Source organism: Scylla paramamosain, chromosome 26 (assembly GCF_035594125.1).
Source record: "Scylla paramamosain isolate STU-SP2022 chromosome 26, ASM3559412v1, whole genome shotgun sequence".
In the NCBI taxonomy this organism is placed as follows: Eukaryota; Metazoa; Arthropoda; class Malacostraca; order Decapoda; family Portunidae; genus Scylla; species Scylla paramamosain.
The window spans coordinates 20,756,591-20,771,590 of record NC_087176.1 but is presented as its reverse complement, the minus strand read 5'-3'; the positions used below and the strand labels follow the sequence as shown (position 1 = coordinate 20,771,590).

Sequence of the window (15,000 nt, the reverse complement as noted above, 5' to 3'; positions counted from 1 at the left end):
GCACGATGTTGGGGAGCCTTGTCGCACTCCTAGCGTGGCCGTGAACACCGTGGTGCCGATAACGCTCTCGGTCACACTGTACATGGCAGCGGTAACAGCCAACATCACCGTGCCACACCCCAAGCGTTTAAAGATTCGTACAAACATGTGCCTCGGTACCAGATCGTATGCTTGGCTCAAGTTAATGAATGTCACGAATAATTTTTCTTTCTCTAAGTCGGTCAGTATACTCGAAGTTACAATATGTTCGAGACAACCACGCCTGTTCTGTGCCCCAGCTTGTTCACGGTACGGAGTGAGCCACTTCTCTAATTTTGAACATACAAACATATCAAATAATTTAGCAATGCTGTTTATTACACTAATGCCTCTATGGTTCTTTGTGTCCTCTGTGTGTCTTTCCGGTCACCCTTCTGGAATATAGTGGAAAACTTAGCCCTAGTCCAGGACGTAGGGTGCTGAGCGGTGGCAAATATCGTACTGAACAGTTGTGATAATCATTAACCACTGAACTGGTAACAGCTTGAACACTCCAGGTGGGATGCCGTCCGGGCCACACGCTTCGTCTGCCTTGATGTGATCCACCTGGGCACTGACCTCACCAGGGGAGATCAGATCGTCTAAAACTGGAATCGACACAGTAACATCTCGGCATTGATCAGCACGGTTGCTTGTGGCAATGCCTAGTAAATCTTCGTAAAAATGCTTAAATTCTTCATCAATAGGCTTAACTTTATTATCATTATCATCCTGTGAACAGCCCTTCCAGTTGATGGCCTGCCACACTCGCCTGTTGTCCCTGTCCTGCAGCGGGAGGTGATATGAGTGTCCCAGCTCGTTTATTGGTCAAGAGGCTGTGACGTAGGCAACGGTGAGCGCTGATTGGCCCGCGTCCGGTGTTGGGGAGGAGTCAGCCACAACTTCACTTCAACATGTCCGCCCACCGGAGTCTTTTGCCTTGTTACTGATCATTTCGTCTTCCTGTACGGCTTTGCTGGGCTGGGGGCCTTTGTGGGGCCTTGTGGGGCTCTTACCCACTTCATACTGCCCGCTGGAGGAGCTGGGGAGAGGGGGAGGGCTGGGGAGGGCTGGACGATGGCTTAATAAAGTCAGGGATGGGGTTAGGCAGGACTATAGAGGGCTGGGGAGAGGTGGGGAATGTTTGTGAGAAGTTGGGGAGGGTTGGGGGAGTTTGAGAAGGGGTGGGGAGGAATGGAAAGGGATGGGGAAAAGGAGAGGGAGAGAGAGAGAGCGTTATGAGAGGCATGAATACTGATGTTTGCTGCTACTTCGTGGTGGTGCTTGTTGTTGTTGTTCGTGGTGGTGCTTGTTGTTGTTGTTGTTGTTGTTGTTGTTGTTGGAGGAGGAGGAGGAGGATGTAGTTTTTGCGGGGGAAGACAATAGACGAAGTTTTAGCAAGAGGTTATGGGAAATGACTCGTCTATTTAAACATTAACTGTGAAAATCTTACGGTTCCTTTTCCTCTCTCTAGAAAATAATAAAAATCTAAATTGTAAAGTCTGATGTACAACACTTTAATGCACTTCTGGTCACTGGAAGACGCTTACCAAGGAAATGAATGACACAGGAAGCTTTCCTCATTGTTCATGAATAGAGAACCTGAACTCACCTAGAGATGAACTGGCTACACAATTTAATGAACTGAATGATGTATGGGACCTTCCTCACTGCCTGTAGCTAGAGAACTTGAACTAGAGATGAACTGGCTAGGGAACTTAATGAACTGAATGGTGAATGGGACCTTCCTCACTGTCTGTAGCTAAAGAACTTGAGCTAGAGATGAACTGGCTACAGAACTTAATGAACTGAATGGTGAATGGGACTTTCCTCACTGCCTGTAGCTAGAGAACTTGAACTAGAGATGAACTGGCTAGAGAACTTCATAACGAGACTTTCCTCACTGCCTGTAGCTAGAGAACTTGAACTAGAGATGAACTGGCTAGAGAACTTCATAACGAGACTTTCCTCACTGCCTGTAGCTAGAGAACTTGAACTAGAGATGAACTGGCTAGAGAACTTCATAACGAGACTTTCCTCATTGTCTGTAGCTAGAGAACTTGATCAAGATGCACAGTCGTTGCTCTCTCTCTCCCTGGACGCCTTGAAATGCAACAGTACTCACGCAAGGAGTCTGTTTAAGAGAAATTCTGTGTGATGCATTCTGAGTTGCGTCACGTTGTATGAGTGTGTCTCCTGCTTTTTATGGAATGGGGCGTGAGTGCGTCAAGGATCGAACAAGTAACAAGCGGTGCGCGTGTGGGCGGCAAGAAGGCGTGTGTTGGTAATACTGCCGCGTGGGTATTCAAGGCTCCGTGGCAATGAGGATAACGAGGCTGTTGTTTTGTGCAGCAGCGTTTGGCAGAAAATTCATGTGTCTTTTAACTTATCGATCATTCAGTGAGTCTCCCAGTGTCTGTTCATCAACCTATCTATCTAAACATCTATCTATCTAAATATCTATCTACCTACTTACCGACCTACTTATTTATTAATCTAACTACCTACATATCTGCCTATATCACACACACACACACACACACACACACGCACGCACGCACGCACACACACACACACACTAAAATTATCCACTGACACGACTAATGCTAAAAAGTCTAAACTTTCTCTCTCTCTCTCTCTCTCTCTCTGAGGCAGAGGGTGAAGGAAGGGCTTAATGGCATATTTGTAATGTTTATTAGTCCTCAGATTGGGAGGGAGGGAGAGGATTGGGAGGGACGGAGAGGAAAAGGGAGAGGGAGGAAGAGGGAGAGGGGAGGGAGAGGAAGGGAGAGAGGGAGGGAGGGAAGAAACGTGGAAGCAAAGAAGGATGGAGAGAGAGAGAGAGAGAGAGAGAGAGAGAGAGAGAGAGAGAGAGAGAGAGAGAGAGAGAGAGAGAGAGAGAGAGAGAGGTAACGGGGGGGTTGGTGGACTCCATTACTTAAGAATGAGTCAATCCACACTAATGGTGAAACAGCGTGATTCTCTCTCTCTCTCTCTCTCTCTCTCTCTCTCTCTCTCTCTCTCTCTCTCTCTCTCTCTCTCTCTCTCTCTCTCTCTCTCACCAACAAACCAGTATTTTCATCCTATTATTATTATTATTATTATTATTATTAGTAATATTATCAGTATACCGTGCAGTTTCCGTGGCGGCCGTGGAGCAGCGCGGGCGTGTCGTGGACGAACACAACAGAACACTTGCGTGGAAACAAAGTGTGTGTGTATTTGCGTGCTTCCCCCTACGTCTGTGTGTGCGCACATGTGTGTGTTTCCATGTGCGTGTGTGCGCGGCCTGTAGGTAACACATCTGGCTTGAAAATGTGGACGTGTGCTGGTATGTGTGTGTGTGTGTGTGTGTGTGTTTGCGTGGGTGTGGGTGTGGGTGTGCGTGGGCGTGCGTGCATGTGTGTGGCTGTCACGTGCATGGAAGGCTTTGAAAGGAACGATGAATATTGGTCAGTGACAAACAAAATAACACAACATTGTGGAATTGAAAATAACAAGACGAAGACACAAGAAATAGACAAAATGAATTTCAGAACAACAACAACAACAACAACAAATAACAATACTGTGAAACTGAAAATAAGGAGGTAAGGAAACAAAGAAAAGAAAAAGCAGATTTTAACAACAACAACATCAATAGCTGAAAAAATACAACAGAACAATGTGGAATAAAAAAAAAGATAGAGACAAGAAAATATATAGAAGCGGAATTTAAGCACCATACAAAAAAAAAAAAAAAAAAATCGTGAAACTTCTTTGAATACAAAATAAAAAAAAAAGTGTTGAGTGTTTAAAATAAAAAGACAAAAGTGTGCATATGGCTGAAGCAAACGAGAGTCTTACGAGAAACAAAAGGCAATCGTTTCGGAAAAATATGAGTATGATTGAGAATGATTTGAATACAGTTTTACTACAAAAAAAAAAAAAAAAAAAAATCGTCATGGAAATTAAATACAGTGAAGACACGATGACATAATTATAAGATTGACAAACTTTCAAGTAATCGAGAAAAAACAAAGAAGTAACAGAAGGAATGGAAATAATAATAATAATAATAATAATAATAATAATAATAATAATAATAATAATAATAATAATAATAATAATGCAGAGAACTAAAACATTGGGAAGAAAGAAGAGGGAAGAAGAATAAGAGCAAGAACACAAGAGAAAGAAAGGGAAGGAAAAAAATAACGGAAGAAATAAGAAAAGTAATAATAGAATAAATAAGAAAAGTAGGAAAACGCTCAAAGAAAGGAAAGAGAGCAAACAAACAAACGAACAAACATACTAAAATACACAGACATAGAAAAATAACAAAAAAAAAAATTCCGTAAAATACAAAAGTAAAAAACAAAAAAAAAAACAAGAGAAAAGAAAAACAAATAAAAAGAAAAACAAATCAACAAGCAAGTAAGAAAAGATTACGAGAGAGAGAGAGAGAGAGAGAGAGAGAGAGAGAGAGAGAGAGAGAGAGAGAGAGAGAGAGAGAGAGAGAGAGCCCTGACACCACCACCACGATGTACGAGGGACCTGCAGCCTGTACTTACCAGAGAACCCGCTGGACCTGAAGAGGGGCCTGCTGGGGTACAACCTGCAAAACAAGACACAGGGCGAGTACTGCAGGAGGAGGAGGAGAAGGAGGAGGAGGAAGAGGAGGAGGAAGAGGAGGAGAAAAGGACAGGTTGTAGGTGTGTGTGTGTGTGTGTGTGTGTGTGTGTGTGTGTGTGTGTGTGTGTGTGTGTGTGTGTGTACGCGCGCACTAGATGAAAAGAGAACGGCATACATAGATTCATAAACTAAAAGGGAAGCTAACGATAAAATAGTGTATTTTAACTAACTACTCGTTCTTTAAACACTCATTCACCCTACAGGAAAATCTAACCTTTTGTCCTTATGTAACAGAAACGAGATTAAGTGAAAATGAGGCATTAGTAATGGTGGAGATGCAGAGGAGAGGAAAGGAGAGGAGAGCAGTGAGAGAGGAAGGTAGACGGAAGGAAAGGAGAGGATAAGTAGAGAAGGGAAGATACTTAGGAGAAACTGGAGAGAGAGAGGAGAGAGAGAGAGAGGGTATACGATGGAGAGAGAGGAGGAGGATGCAAAGCAGGGAAGGAAGGAAGGAAGGAAGAGAGGGAAGGAAGGAAGATATGATTTAGAAATAAGGGAAAGATGAGGAAAAAAAAAACATGGTTGAAAGATGGAATCAAATGGAAAAGCAAGGGGGGAAAAATAGAAAAAAAGAGAGGTAAAAGAAAACAAAAGAAGAATAAAGAAATAAAAGAGGAAAAAATACGTAAAGAGAGATGGAGTATTGAAGGAGATGGAAAAGAAAAGAAGGAAAGAATCAAGAAAGGAAAAGAGATAAATATAAATGAAGAAATGAAGAAAAGGAAGAAGAGAAAGATGAAAACAAAGGGAGAGAATGGGAAATGGGAAAGACAAAAAGACGAGATGCAAAGAGTGACAGGAAATGAAAGGGAAAGGAGAGTTTGCAAAGAAAGTGAGTGAGGGAGAGGGGAAAAGAGACACGAGGAAATCAAGGAAGGAAGAATTAGAGGAAGACCTGAAGTGAATGAGTGAACACCAGACACAAGTAACAATAACAATAACAATAACAATAAGTAAGAACAAATAACAATAACAATAATATTTCACGTCACCAAAGAAAAATATTGGTGTTATTTGTCACATACTGCTAAAATAACTACTACTGCTGCTCCTCCCCCTCTTCCTCCTACTGCTACTACTATTACTACTACTACTACGTAATACCACCACCATCACCACCACTTACTTCTCCATCCCTCCTCATCACCACTGCTACCACTACCACCACCACCAACACTAGCTTCCCTCTCCTCTTCCGACCACCACCACCACCACCACTACCTTCACCCCTCCCACCCCCACCACCACCACCACCACCACTAGCACTAACACCCCCTCCCCTTCCCCCGCTGGCCTGGCGCTGGGGGGCGGGTCCACCATGATGGCCTCGCCTCTCAATATCAAGAGTGAGGAGGTGATAAGCCCAGACTAGTCAGCGTGTACCTACAGGTGAGAGAGAGAGAGAGAGAGAGAGAGAGAGAGAGAGAGAGAGAGAGAGAGAGAGAGAGAGAGAGAGAGAGAGAAAGAATTTCTATTTGTAATAAATTTGGTATTCATAAAAAAAATAAAAAGTTCTCTCTCTCTCTCTCTCTCTCTCTCTCTCTCTCTCTCTCTCTCTCTCTCTCTCTCTCTCTCTCTCTCTCTCTCTCTCTCTCATCACTCTCGAATCAATTAGCAGCACCTCCCTTAACCTCCCCTCCCTTCCCCTATGCAGGTTACCGGGGCTGGCCAGCTGCGCGGCGGGGGGCATGGACCCCCTCAAGGCCATGGGCCATAACAGGGAAGCTTACATGTGTGTGTGTGTGTGTGTGTGTGTGTGTGTGTGTGTGAAACGAAGCAGGGATACATACTTTGGTTGAAAATGACACTTTCTCATGATGATGATGATGATCATGATGGTAACAGCAGTAATAGAAGTAGTAGCAATAATAATAATAATAATAATAATAATAATAATAATAATAATAATAATAATAATGATACTACTACTGCAACTAATAATAATAACAATACTAACAGCAACGATAATAATAAAACAACAACAACAACAACAACAACAACTTACTACTACTACTACTACTACTACTACTAATAATAATAATAATAGTAGAAGTAGTTGTAGTAGTAGTAGTGTTGCTTTTTTGGTTTCATGGTTGAGAGAGAGAGAGAGAGAGAGAGAGAGAGAGAGAGAGAGAGAGAGAGAGAGAGAGAGAGAGAAAGGAAGGGAAGGAGGAGGAGGAGGAGGAGGAAAAGGGGAGGGAGGGAGAAAACTTGAATTACATCGCTTCGGGAGGGAGAGAGAGAGAGAGAGAGAGAGAGAGAGAGAGAGAGAGAGAGAGAGAGAGAGAGAGAGAGAGAGAGAGAGAGAGAGAGGATACTATCAATCTTTCTCTCTCCTAGGTTAGAGGGGGGGGGGAAGATTCACTGATTTACACCCTCGGAACATATTTTCGCGATCATGCTCCTGACTTTTCCTCCCTCCTCCTCCTTCCTCCTTTCCTCCTCCTCCTCCTCCTCCTCCTCCTCCACCCTTCGTATCCTTCCTCTCCCTCAATAGATCTTCCCTCTTTCCCGCTCTCTTGCTCTTTTCTCGCGTGAAGGTGTTCGCGAAAGTTAAGCGCGTCTAAATTAAGCGTGTTGGTGTGGCGACCCTCTCTCTCCCTCCCCCGCTCTCACTCTTCTCTTATCTTCCTCTCCCCCCTTCAATATGTTAGCGTCTATAGATCACACCATGTTCCAGTCCTTGCTTCCTGGTTCTCTCTCTCTCTCTCTCTCTCTCTCTCTCTCTCTCTCTCTCTCTCTCTCTCTCTCTCTCTCTCTCTCTCTCTCTCTCCTTTTTCCCGTCCTGTTTAATTTTTCCCTCTTTTCTCCTCTTTCAAGCATTTTCCTTTCCTTTTTTTACGTTGTCCTATCTCTCTCTCTCTCTCTCTCTCTCTCTCTCTCTCTCTCTCTCTCTCTCTCTCTCTCTCTCTCTCTCTCTCTCTCTCTTTCTGTCCCCTTTCTAATCTTTTCCTTTGTCATCTCCCTTCATTTACCTATTTTTCTTCCTTTTCTTCTTTTCTTCCTTTTCTTTCGTCCATCAAGTTTCCTTTCTTCGTTTCTATTCCGATTTTCATTATCTTCCCCCTTGTAATTATTTTCCTTTTCTTTCTCTTTTCATTCATCATGCTTCCTTTCCATCATTTTCCGATTCTACCCTTTCCCCCACTCCGCCCACCCCCTCTCTCTCTCTTTTGTCCCGCGAGTTAAGGGACATACTTCGGGATTTGATAGTTTAAGTAATTCTAAGTCGAAAATACTTTATAGGCATATGCTGTGTTTTGCTTATTTTTGCCAGAAATTAACATGTTGTTGTGTTGCAGGGGGTGGGGGGTAGGCCTCCTCCTCCTCCCTTCCCGCCTTGGCGCGCTAAGTCCTCGTGGTGCCGCGCTGCAGTTTTTTATTTATTTATTTATTTGTTTTTTTTGTGTACAATCTCTGCAGTCAAAGCCATACAGGAGACAGAAAATGACAACGCTAAAATTTTGTATGTGTCAGTGAAGAAAATGTATAGGTAACACAGCAATATAGTGGTTAAGTCTATTTCTTTTAATCATACATGGCAACACACAGCAACTTCCATCCCGCCAACTGTTTACACTTTGACATGTAAGTGACAGGGCGCCCCATCAGGTGGCTGCCAAAGTGCAACTCTTCGCTACGGTGAAGGTGCCTTTCACATTCAGTAACAGTGAGTATTCGGACATGATATTCATTCTGTGGTGGGAATGCCCGGGCTGGTGCAGGAGGATAAAGACGCAGGCATCCAGACAGAGGACACTCAGATGGCAGTGTTCTACAGGATGTGTCTGCTTCTTGGTGAGGAAGGACGTTTCTTCAGTACTTCTGCAGCAGCTGAACGTACTGGAGCAGCTCAACACAATACCACTTTAAAAGAACATCAGATAATTTAAATAATCTTTACAGGAGTGGCAGGAACGCTGGGCAGCCGTCATGAACCTGTTGAGTTGCCACGTATGTTTAAAATGTAGCACTTAACCACTACATTGCTGTATTACATGTACATTTTCTTCACTGACTCATACAAAAAATTAATTTATCATTTGGTGTTTCCTGTAAGGCTTTGACTGCACAGATTGTACACAAAAATGATCACTTGATGCTACGCGGCACCACTCGTTACGTAGCGAGCCAGGGGGGAAGGAAGAAGGCGGAGGCCCGCCAGGCGAGCGGTTCCCGCCACGCACAACTTACACGTCAATTTCTTGCAAAATAAAGCAAAACACACCATTTGTGTATAAAATATTTTCGACTTGGAATTACTTGAACTATCAGATCCCAAAGTATGTAACTCGAGGGACACCCTGTATATATTCCCGTGCATGTGTAATCCTTTGTAATACAACTTTTCTGCTCAATAGATCTGTATACTTGATGCATTTACTACTACTACTACTACTACTACTATTACTACTACTACTACTACTACTACTACTACTACTACTACTACTATTATTACAACAACAACAACAACAACAAGAACAACAACAACAACTACTACTACTACTACTACTACTACTACTACTACTACTACTACTACTACTACCGCTACTACTGTTGGTTCAGCAGTTACCATTATGATTAGTATGAGTCATCTCCACTACGCCTAAAGTAACAATTACTGCAGAAAGAACGAAACAGTATTAATAGCAACAACAGATTGAAAAATGAACAGTTTTTCTCGTGATCAAAGAGAATTCCTGCTTCATAACGTCAACAGCTGGTCAGGTTAGCAAGACAATACTACTTATCTTCCACCAACTCTTCACACTTAAGCTATTATTTGATTAATAGTCTGAAATATGCTTGTTACAACCTTCATCTGGTGTTCCTTCAGTGCATCCACAATACTTCTCTTTAGTCTTCGTGTAGTTATCACATTAATAGCACACATCCTTTACGTAGCCTTACATTCACGTGTAGTTATCACATTAATACCACACATCCTTTACGTAGCCTCACATTGAAGGTATTATTATATCTGTTATCTGATATGTACTTCTCGTTACATCCATCGCCCTCATTGCTTCATTCAGTATTCAGTGCTTCTGTAATGCTTTTCATCCTTTTCCTCCACCATCTCGTCAAGTTATTCTATTAATTACATATTTCTTGTAGTAACCTAAGAAGCAAGTTACTATTATATCTATTATTTGAAATATACTTCTTGTTACAGCCATCACCCTCTTCGATTCATTAATTATGCAGTACATCTATCATCCTTTTCGTTCTTTCTCTCCAACATCTCGTCAAGTTATCCTATTCATTACATATTTCTCGTAGAAGACTTAGAAGCAAGTTACTATTATATCTATCATCTAAAAGGTACTCTTGTCACACTGAAACACCGAGCAACTCACCTGAGAGCTCTTGTCACACTGAAACACCGAGCAACTCACCTGAGAGCTCCAATAAACCTGAGCACAGAGAGACAGGCACCGTGGCAAAGATTCCAACCTGGAAGCCGAGCACGGGAAACCACCACATTACTGAACAAGTCATCAGGAACACACCTCCGGACTTCTGTGTCATTGCCAGTTTAGTAGTTTAACAATTTACTGAGAAAGTTTGATGCACTTAAGTTATGATGATACAAGTTTAAAGCGGGGTAAATCAAGATAGCCTATATTAACCTATACTTAAATATATAGTAATACATTAAAGTACATCGTAGGAGGAGAAGAGGCGATGAAAATATTGATGGATGGAAAGTGGAGGCGATGAAGGCAGTGGGAAAAATAGACACATAAATAGATGAAAATACAAAAGATAGGAGACAAGAAGAGAAAGTGATCGAAATACTAAAAGGACATAGGAAACAGAAAGCCAAAATAAGGATACTGAAACACTGTAGAAGATAAAAAGCGGAAGTGATGAAAATACAGAAAGACAGGAGACAGAAAATGAGTGAGACAGAACCCAGACATTATCATTACAGTAAATCCATCTGTCACCTCATACAACATAACAAATCTGCCAGAAATTAAACCCATACATTCTTCTAAGCAGCAAAAATTACATATAACAAAGAACACTAAGAACTGAGACTACAGCACAGTAGCGGAGAGAGAGAGAGAGAGAGAGAGAGAGAGAGAGAGAGAGAGAGAGAGAGAGAGAGAGAGAGAGAGAGAGAGAGAGAGAGAGAGGTAGGGGGGTAGTTCTGTCCCTCAGTCTGGGGTCGTGTCCTAACATATCGCTATAGTATTATATTGCCCATAGAATCACCGCCTCTCTCTCCCCTATTTCCTCCTCCCTTCTTCTCAGTGTTCATCCTTTTCCCTTCCTTCTCCCTATTTCCTTCTTCCTCTTTCCTTCATCCGTGATTCCTTTCCTCCTTCTCTTTTACTAATATCCTTACTCCTTCCCTCTCCTCCTCTTCTTCTTCCTTCTCCTTTTCCTCTTCCTCCTCATCATCATTCTTACACCTCAACATTCGTCATAAACACCTTTTCTCTTCTTCTTCTTCCTCCTCCTCCTCCTCCTCCCTTTACCCAGAGGTTAAGATAATGCTCTGCTAACTGCCTAACTCCCCCAGCCAATCAGCGGCCGTCAATTATCCTGTTAGGGAGGAGCCAATGGCGGGGTGGCAGTGATTAGGTGGTTAATTGATGTAATGGGGAGGAGGAGGAGGTGTTGGTAATGGTGGAAATGGTGATGGTGGAGGTGGAAGACAGATAAGGAGAAGAATAAGAGAGGTGGAGAGAAAGATAGAGAAAACGAGGTGGAGGAAGAGGAGGAGGAGGTAATGGCGCTGATGGGTCATTAGAGGAGGCAGCAATTAATGGCAGGTTATAATGGCGCGCTTTCATTAATATCTGGTGCATCGCCTTGTGTTCCTTGATCGGATGGTGATGGCGGTGATAGTGGTGGTGATGGTGGTGGTGGCGGAGATAATGGACTGGGAGGGAGGAACAGTGGTGGTGGTGATAGTGGTGATAGTCATGGCGATAGTGGTGGTAATGATGTGGGTGGTGGTGGTGGTGGTGGTGTGGATATCTGTGAAGAAGGAATGGTGTTGGTGGTAATAGTAATGGTGGTGGTAATGGGTTTTCCCTGTTGGTGTCACTGGCGGTGTGTTGTTGCCGTGCTCTCTCTCTCTCTCTCTCTCTGTGTGTGTGTATGTATGTATGTCACTTACGTATTTCAGCAGACGAGCAACAATGGAGGCAGGCAAAACCCACGATACTTCCACACACAAATCAACAACGCAGAATCCTGTGAGTGGATCTCCTCTATCTGCTTCTCCTTCGTTCCTCCCAACCTGTATTCCTCCGCTCACCCTCCCTTCACTCCTCCCCTCCCTTGGACACGTCACGCCTGCCTGTCACACAAAATTGGCTAATCTCTGTGTAATCATGAACATTTCAGTGGAGGTCTAAATCTTTTATTTGTTTGGTAAGTGTGGGTGAAATATTTACAACTGATGTCACTCGTTTATTTACTAAAATATAACACGAAACTAGAAAACTGGTGAAGGGAGGGTAGAGGAAGGGGAGTGGAGGGTGCAGAAAGTGTCAGGAAGAGCGAGGGTGTAGCAGGGAAAGTACTGGTCTGTGCTGCGTGTGGGAAGTGACTTTAGTGGCAGCGTGAAGGCGAGGACACGAGTGAGGTGCTGGCCTCACTCTCAGTCAGCTTGACTGAGTGTGGTGAGGTGAGGTGAAGTAACCGTGCACTTTCAGCCAGGCAAGTAGTGGCGGCCGGTAGGAACAGCTCCAGTTGAAGTTTTCCTACTGAATTATTGTCATCTTTCTCTTGTCTCCTCCTCTGCGTTGTTCTCTTTCTATTACTTGGTCTTTCATCGTTACCTTCACTCATTTTCATTTATATAGATAAACAAAATAATTAACTTGCTACCTATATTTTAAAACAAACTTCATATTGCTCCCTCCCTCCCTGCCTCCCTCCCCGCTCAGCTGTTCAGTGACGACGTCTGCTCACACCGAGTCGCGCAGAGCAGGCTAACCACCTCAGTCACTCGTTAACTCTTTCACTTTCATTATTTCACCCGATCTTTCAACTTGCTTCTTCAATGTTTCAGTGTTTCAGTGCTTCAGGCGTCTGCATAAATCACTGTTACATGCATTGCTGTATCTCGGATGTATCTTGAAGGGAGTGACAGGAGTGAGAGGGGAGGAGGGGGCAGGAAGAGGGAAAGGTGAAGGAGGAGGCGTGTTGCAAGGGTCGTGATGCCAGGGACGTGGTGAAGCTGAGCAGGAATCAGTCAGCAAGTGTGAGACGATGAGCACTAAGGCCTGTACTCTCAAACATTTCTGCGCCGCATCTCCGCTACACTTAAAAGGCTCTAGTTGAAATCATTCGTATTTTTATTTATTTATTTATTTTTTTTACGGCTCTAGTGACAGGCTAAAAATATTTCAACATTATGAACAGGAGAAACACTCTTGAGCATGGTTTATTGTTATGAGAATACTGTTAATACTTATCCCTCGGGTTAACAAGCGAGGAGACGAGGGAAGGTAAGGTGTGGAGTCCCTGGTGTCTCAGTGTTCCTGCCTGCCTGAGTGAGGGATGTCACGCACCACCCACTGAGAACACCACCTTAGTTTTTTCCTCGCACTATTTAATTTAACTACTCTTTGGGGACTTGTACCTTCAGTGGGCCTTTCTCAGCCTTGTTATTACCCTGCGCCAGAGAAGTGGTTAAAATTTTCTTGCGTGGCACAGCAACACCTAATGTCATACGTCGAAAAAAATATAAAATTGCATAGAAATACTAGTAATGTTAAAATAAAAGAAAAATTAACAAATAAAATATAGTTAAAGTTTCAAGACATCAAGAAATTAAATCTAGAAAAATTACAAATTAAGTGGTCTGGGATATGAATGTACTAATTACAAGTCCTTAATGAAAGGACAGTAAGGAGGAGGTGAGCGGTGAGGCCACGCGTACAAGTACCATATGCTCCCAGACTTTGCAGTAATGGGGAGAAGTTAAACGTTTTTCAAGGTCATAACTTACAGAGCTCCTCTTGAAAAAAAAAAATTGCAGACAGAGCGAGACAACACGTGTCTGACACTGCGTGCTTTCCTTACTCTTGTGTTGGCTTACCAATTGTCACTAACTATGTCATCACTCATTGTAATTTTTTTTTCCTGTTATGCTCGTCTTCAGCTCTCTCTCTCTCTCTCTCTCTCTCTCTCTCTCTCTCTCTCTCTCTCTCTCTCTCTCTCTCTCTCTCTCTCTCTCTCTCTCTCTCCCCTTCGTAGAGAGAGAGAGAGAGAGAGAGAGAGAGAGAGAGAGAGAGAGAGAGAGAGAGAGAGAGAGAGAGAGAGAGAGATACGGGACGAAGATGATATAAAAGAAAATGTAATAGAAGTAAGAGACGAAAAGAGAAAGAAGACTTACATTTACGAGGAGATATTACGATAATACGACATAGGAAGATGTGGCCGCTTAGTTACCTGGTGCAGTCATTTTCCGTCTGGTTTTCTTTACGCGAGTCAAGTCATTCCTGTGCTGTCTAATGGTTCATTTGCTTCATTGACGCTGCGAGAAATCTGCTGGCGGTGGAGAGGTTAGGCTTTATGGGGAAATACTAGTATGTTTGTGTGTGTGTGTGTGTGTGATGTTGTTAGTGATATCTGGAGATTTACACGTCCAGCGCTCATCTGTCTACTAGTGAGCCTGGTGGGTGCGTGGCATCCCTCACCCTGGGACACGGATTCCTACAGTTCACCTTCCCCAGGTTCATCATTTATCCGGGTTGGGACAGTTCCTATCTAACTAACTGTTTTTTAATCTGACTTCATTCATCATCCATTATTTCTTGTCCCATCCTGATTACTGACCCTGAGAATTTCGCTTAGGTCACCCTTGTTTAGTTCAGGAGAGATGGTTCACGCTTGCCTGGTGCCACAGTTCCTATCTAACTGTTTTTAAATCTGACTTCATCATTCATCATCTATTATTTCTTGTCCCATCCTGATGACTGACCCTGAGAATTTTGCTTAGGTCACCCTTGTTTAGTTAGATGGTTCACGCTTGCCTGGCGCCACGTCAAGGTGGAGATTGATTGATTAAATGATCTGGCTTGCCACTGTTTGCTGTTCCCATGCATATCATTCATCAAGATTTCCACAATTAAATTCCTCAGGCTTATACATTTATCTACCTGAAGGAACAATGAACGGGTGGATGATGATGATAGAGAGAGAGAGAGAGAGAGAGAGAGAGAGAGAGAGAGAGAGAGAGAGAGAGAGAGAGAGAGAGAGAATTATTGTCAATCTTTAAAGTCAGTCTTGTTTTTCCTTCCTGTCTCTCTCTCTCTCTCTCTCTCTCTCTCTCTC

The 15,000-nt window shown here is 43.1% G+C and overlaps 2 long non-coding RNA genes across 3 annotated transcripts in view; one reads left to right on the top strand and one right to left on the bottom strand.

The window, feature by feature from the left end:
• Nucleotides 1–262: 262 nt before the first annotated feature.
• On the bottom strand, nt 263–11,957 carry LOC135113810 (uncharacterized). Of its 2 annotated transcripts, none has more exons than XR_010275058.1 (4): nt 11,831–11,957; nt 10,092–10,149; nt 4,572–4,615; nt 263–1,141 (listed from the first exon to the last, which is right to left on the bottom strand). It is a non-coding gene; the product is annotated as an uncharacterized LOC135113810 (long non-coding RNA). The 2 variants fall into 2 exon arrangements; XR_010275057.1 differs by having other exon boundaries at nt 263–1,060.
• Nucleotides 8,097–15,000, top strand: part of LOC135113809 (uncharacterized) — an 80,475-nt gene continuing 73,571 nt past the window's right edge. The window contains exon 1 of the long non-coding RNA XR_010275056.1: nt 8,097–8,362. This is a non-coding gene — a long non-coding RNA (uncharacterized LOC135113809). The remainder of the gene's footprint in view (nt 8,363–15,000) is intronic.